The following is a 6,264-nucleotide window of genomic DNA, read 5'->3' as shown; positions in this document are numbered from 1 at the left end:
ATTAAATTTTAATGTATATGCTCCTCACGATACTTCAGATGTGTGCCAGACACTTGCTTAGCACTTTCAAATATGTGACCTCAATTTTGGGGACAGGAGTGTTCATCTGAGATCTGCATTTAGTTTTTAAGACACTATTATAAAATTATACGGGGCATCATAGGGGCACCTGGGTGGCTTAGTCGGTTAAGTGTCCACTCCTGATTTTTGTTCAGATCATGATCTCAGCGTCCTGAGATGGAGCCCCTTTCCAAGCATACACCAGGCTGCACACTCAGTAGGAAGTTTGCTTGAGCTTCTCTTTTCCTCTGCCCAACCCCGCTGCCATGCTCACTTGCTCAGTCTCTCAGATTAATTAATTAATAGATAAGTTTTTTCTAAAAATTAAAAAAATCATGTAGAGCATCATAAACAACTAGAAAGGTGTTTTTTTTTTAAGGCTTCACACTTAAAAAGGAGAGATAAGGACTGAAAATCAAGCAACTTTTCCCGATCATTCACATCAAATCATAGTTTTTTCCCATAGATCTTATGTATATATATAGTTATATATAGTCAAATATATATATTCAGTTTTATTATAGTCAAAAAGATGTATATATGTACAGATATCTATCTATCTATCTATCTATCTATCTATCTATCTATCTATCTATCTATCATCTGTGCTTTGACTCAACCAAATCATAATGTTCCTCTTCATTTTACTACAACTAACTTTAGCAACTACCTCTTTGGGACAGTACAGAGGACCACAAGGTTTTGTGGAATGGAAACTTCTAATTAAATCTCCCTTTTAACTTCTTACAACAGCAGAGCAGAAAAAAGAGTGTCACTGGAATGGAGACAGTCCGTCCTTCCAGGGCACACAGACACAGCACCACCCTGTGCTTTGTCCTGGGCCGGCTCACGTCCACCTGGCAGGCAGTATGGCAGGGCCGCCGATCAATGAGACTGATGTTGGCCTTGGAGGTGGGATGGGAACAGGGTCTGGGACACCCCAGGGGCTGCTCATCAGCTTGTTAGTCACGGCACGGGTGGGCCTGGGCGAGGGAGGCCACTGAGAGCCTTGGCACCTCAGCTAGGGCCCAACTCAAGCTTTTGACAGCCTGTTTGTTTCTATCAGAGGATATCAGGCAAAGGTCACCCCCAACCAAAATGACCTCTGGGTTTTAAAAAAGAATAAGTGAGGGCTCATTTGAATAGATGTGCCAAGAAGCAAGCTCCTAGAAGGAGCACTTGTAGAGTTCTTATCCCGTAGGTTAGTCAGTCTCTCGGTCTCTCTTGCTCTCTTTCCTGAGTGCTAATTTCCTTCTGGTGTCTGCTGCTTATTTGACCCTTACCTCATGCTACCTGTGTTTTATCCCCCTAAGTGACAGCCTTCTTAACTAGACTGTACCCTTGAGCACGACAGTTACCTATTGCTGCAAAACAAACACCATAGTCCTAGTCACTGAGGGTCGGGAATCTGAGAGCGGCTTAGCTGGGTGCATTCTCCTGAGGTTGCATTCAAGCCATTAGCCAAGGTTGCAGGCATCTGAAGGCTTGATTGGGGCCGGAGAGTCTGCTTCTAAGCTCCCTCCCCTGGCTGCGGCAGGAGACTCGTACTTCCTCAGAACCTCCCTGTTCGTCCCTGTGTGGGATGCTCCACAGGACAACATGGCAGCCGGCTCCCATGACTGAGTGATCCAAGAGAGCAGGGCAGAAGCCAGTGTCTTTAATAACCTAGATTCTGAGTGACCCCATCACTTCTGTCCTATACTATTAGTCACACACCCTAGCCCCAATGCAGTGTGGGAGGGATCCACACAAGGATGCGAGTGCCAGGAGACCACACTATTGAGGCTCATCTCAGAGGCCGGCTACCATGATCCTTCTCTGAAGAATGGCTGATTCTTAGACATCTTTTCATGGCTAATATGTAGTACAGTCTTGTTAGGTGGGAAGTGCCCAGTCAGGTCTGTTGATGATAAAGAGATGCTGGGCCCTCAGTGTAGGCTAGAATAAAAAAAATACTACTAAAAAAATATTCAGGATGATAAGGCATGCTTGCAACTATTTGCCAATAAACATAATAAATACTGCAGAATATTTTTCTGATTTTCAATTGTTCTTATTTACATTAATGAGGTAAGGCGTGGATACAATTAAATGTCTGGGGGAAGATCTGAAATGGGGTCTAGTGGGTTATTTCTTAGCTAACTACCATGGTAGGTAGCAATTCTATTCAAAATCTTCAGAAGGACAGACATCATTAGAGAAAGGTAAACCCCATGCACAGCCACATTATTCCAAATGAATTCATAGTAGGTCCTTGCCTTTTTTATTCACAGGAAACTGAAGCTGGACTCCCTGACAACAATGATGAATCTAAATTCAACAACCATTAACCAAGGATTTGTTGATTTATATGGACTTGAGGGAAGATATTATCTCTTCGACTAAGTTTGTTCTCGATAAGTTCTTAATCCTCAAGACCAGGAAAAATAGAGTATTTTTAGACTGAGCTTGGTATAAGAAAATTCCCCATCATTTTTTTCCCATTGCTTTCCAATTTATAGAAAAATAAAACCAAAATAAAAATAATGGCATTTATTCTACTCTGCCCTGTACTGTATTTTGAGGTGGATTCTTTGTTTTTTTTCTTCTATATTTCATGGTATAAATGGAGGTAAAGTAATTTGCCTAAGGTCCTAAATGTAGCATGTGATGTCCAGCTCTCTTAACTACTACCTTATCCATCAGAGTCTACAGAAATATAAATCTTCCTTCAAGACCAAATGGCACTGAATTCTAGAGTTTAATAAAACTTCATGTGAGAAATGACTGGAAGTTATATTTTTAAGGATCTCACCTCTTTTGGTAAGTTAGGTCTCAGTATTTAATGTTTTGGAGAAGGCAACCATACCCTGGCATTCTTTCTACTGGATACCTGGAGGTAATCCACAGAACATCTTTTAAAAGTGAATGTGAGCAACATAAATTCTTATTTAATAGAAGCCTGCTCTTCTCTTGATAAGCTTGATGTTGGGTTGAAATATTACCATGAAACTCTAGAGCTGATACAGCCCATTGTCATCAGAATTTGGCTTACAAGTGAGATTTGGAGTCTCTCTCTATATATGGAAAGTAAATTTTGCGAAGAAAGAAAAGGGACAATGGAAAAGGTAGGTGCATTCATCAGCCTTTTCTAAGCTCAGCAGTGCAATGGAGTGGGGCATCTGAGCCTGTCACTTCCACCATTTTGAAAATTGCCACTTAATCAACTCTTGACCGATTGACTATTTATTCTTTCATTCTTCAACAAATATTGATGGATCATGGTATTCTCAAATTATGTCATGCCTCCAGAGCCTCTCACTCCCAGCTGCCCACACCAACAACTCCCAGCAGAGAGTTAAGTATGTGGAAAGGGTTGACGTGCGGGTATGCTTTTTGGGAAATGGCAGTTTTTGTCTCTAAGTGGAAGGACCCAATAGAAATACTTAGAAAATGCTCTCGTGAAAGGCGTTCCTTTCTGTAGTTCCTTTATGAGTTCCTTCTGTAGTCTTTTCTGAGGCTGATGAGCACCTGGAGGTGTCCCTGCAGTCTCCGGTCCAGGCCCCCAGCGCCTCATAGTTTACAGCAACAGGATGTGGGAAAGAAATGGCCACACAGGCTAACAAAGGCCTGTCTGATCTCTTCAGTGGGAAAACATGTTCTTGGGACTCCCTGAAGCTGTTTGCATGGTCATTCTGATTTCCAGCATGCTGGCTCCTTGAGGTGAGCAGTGAAAAGTGAAACCCCTCTGGGTATTACTGATCTTCATATATATTGTGGCTATCCTTGGAAGTTTCTCGATTCTTTTTTTTTTTCTTTAAGATTTTATTTATTTATTCATGAGAGACACAGAGAGAGAGAGGCAGAGACACAGGCAGAGGGAGAAGCAGGCTCTGCACGGAGCTTGATACAAGACTCGATCCCAGGACCCCAGAATCACGACCTGAGCCAAAGGCAGATGCTCAACCATTAAGCCACCCAGGTGCCCCAAGTTTCTATAAAATAAACAGCAGCTTCTCTCAAGCAAGCACTCACTATGTGAGAGGCAGGCCAGGTGGCCACTGAGTATAAGGGCTCAGGAAGCCCACAACCAGAGTCACCACGAACTTAGTCGTTGTGCTGACTCATGCTACTGTGACCCGGGCCTCAGTTTCTTCATCTGTAACATGGGGGGGGGGGGGAGAGAGGACCTGCCTCATCAACTTGTTATAAGAATTAAATGGGAAGATACATCACTAGGAAGAGTTCCTGGCTCACGGCAAGTGTTCGAGAACTGTTGGCGTTATTTATCCATGTGGTTGAGTGCATTTTGTTCAATCCCCACTTGGTGAGTGAGGTGTTGTTATGATTCCATTTCATAGATGACAAAATTGAATTTGAAAGGAATTCGGTTACTGGTCTGAGGTAGCTATGAATGGCAGTATTTGGAAGAGGAGAGATTTGAACCCAAGGGTGTCTGACTCCAGAAGCAACGTTCATCGTGGAGACAGCACCCTGCCCCACGTGCTGTACTGTAGCAGGGGGCAGATGTGTGGAACAAAGGATGCAGCACTTGCTCTGTCCCCCCCTTCATTCATTCACTCATTCATTCAACACATACTAAGCACATGCAACATGCCAGGTATTGTACTGGACACGGACAGGGGAGTAATGAGCAATACAGACTTGTTCCTGCCCGCAGAGAACCCACAGAGGGTCAGCAGAGCTAGACCTCAATCGCACTCAAATCTGTGAGGCAGATCCACTGATGAGTGAGGTGGAAGGGCAGGGTGCTATACCAGCGTGGGATACTTCCTGAGGAGTGGCTTTTGAGCTGAAATTGCAAGGAGGAGGGACGCCAGGCAGGAGATACTGGCAGAGAAGAGAGTCTTTGGGGCCAGGAGTCCTGTGGGTTGTCTGGCCCAGAGAGAAGGCCAGGGAGGCTGTAGCTCAGTGAGAGGAGGATGGGGATGAGGCTGGAGGGGAAGGCACGGGCCGGACAAGGTAGGGCCTTAGGCCTTGTAAGGCTTGTACTCTTTAAATGTGTTAAGTAGAGGATGGACACAGGGATAACTTTGGGGTTTCTATGGGTCCATTCTGGCTGAAGCATGGAGTATGGTTTGGAGGAGTACCACAGGATAAGCTGAGAGACCAGCTGAGGTCTTTGGCTTTCTGCTCATCAAAACCTTTGTCCCCCACAGCATCTCCCCCCAGGGAAACAATGCTTAAGGTCTGGAACTCATCTTTCAGGCCCTAAGAATGTGCCTTGGGGGCTTCAATCGTACGCATCTTCTCAGTGCTGGTCAGCATCTGGTCCCTTCTGTGTCCCCACCGTGGGCTGTTCCATCACAGCGGCTGCCCTCATACGTCCTCCCCCTCTGACCGTCGTCTTCTCCTCTCTCAGCCTCCCCGTCTCTACCCTCAGCTGCTGCTCTTTTCGTAATAAAACAGTTTTACAATGCCATCTTCCTGGCAATTCTTCTCCATTAAGATCAGAATTAAGGATCTCAATTTGATTTTTCAGGGGCTCATGTTTCATTCTAACATTTCCGGAATTAAAAGCATTTTAATAAAGGCTATTTAATATAGCAGCGAAGTCCAAAATAGAAAAATGATTTAGTTTCGTAGCACGAGGCTTTTATTTTTTCATAAAGTGAAAAAGAAAAGTGTTACCAGTGAGAATCTCCTCGCCTTGACCATGTTCTCACTGTAATTTCATTAAAATCGTCTCATGCATTACATGGCGACATACTTTGTAAGAGGGAAACGACAAAGACCTGGCGGTCACAAGCCAAATTCAAAGTTGCTGTTAGCACTTTGTTAGCACGTCTTCGTCCCCTGATTCTGGGTGGGGTTGGCGACCCCGTCAGGGTAGGGTCATCATTCTCCACTCAGGGCCTGTGTCACCACTCCTTCCTTGTCCTGTCCTGAAGTGTGGACCATGAAGCAGGATGGCCTTACTTGCTTCTAGAGAGCGGTAGAAAAGGGGCTGTCCTCCTGCTTAAGATAAGCATCTATGAAAAATAGGATTTCTCTCTACATTATATTGAGAAATGAAAATGCTGTGTGTTTTATTATTTGATCTGAATATCACATCCCATGGCAAATGTGGGTTTCATCACCCCAGCAGCTCCAATTTGAGGAATTCTGACAAAGGAGCTCCAGAATGATTCTCCAAAACATTCCCCTCCTCCCACCCAACCCCCCAAATGGCACTGCCCGTTCCCACCTCTATATTGACCCTGG

General features: G+C 44.4%; 1 long non-coding RNA gene across 7 annotated transcripts in view; it reads left to right on the top strand.

The window, feature by feature from the left end:
• Nucleotides 1–2,617, top strand: part of LOC140626304 (uncharacterized) — a 106,847-nt gene extending 104,230 nt beyond the window's left edge. For all 7 annotated transcript variants that reach the window (XR_012025501.1, XR_012025500.1, XR_012025496.1 and 4 more), the window contains one exon: nt 2,334–2,617. This is a non-coding gene — a long non-coding RNA (uncharacterized lncRNA). The remainder of the gene's footprint in view (nt 1–2,333) is intronic.
• The last annotated feature ends 3,647 nt before the right edge of the window (nt 2,618–6,264 follow it).

This window comes from Canis lupus, chromosome 37 (genome assembly GCF_048164855.1).
Source record: "Canis lupus baileyi chromosome 37, mCanLup2.hap1, whole genome shotgun sequence".
Classification (NCBI taxonomy): domain Eukaryota; kingdom Metazoa; phylum Chordata; class Mammalia; order Carnivora; family Canidae; genus Canis; species Canis lupus.
The sequence above is the reverse complement of the archived record's forward strand: the minus strand, read 5'-3'. Positions and strand labels throughout refer to the sequence as shown.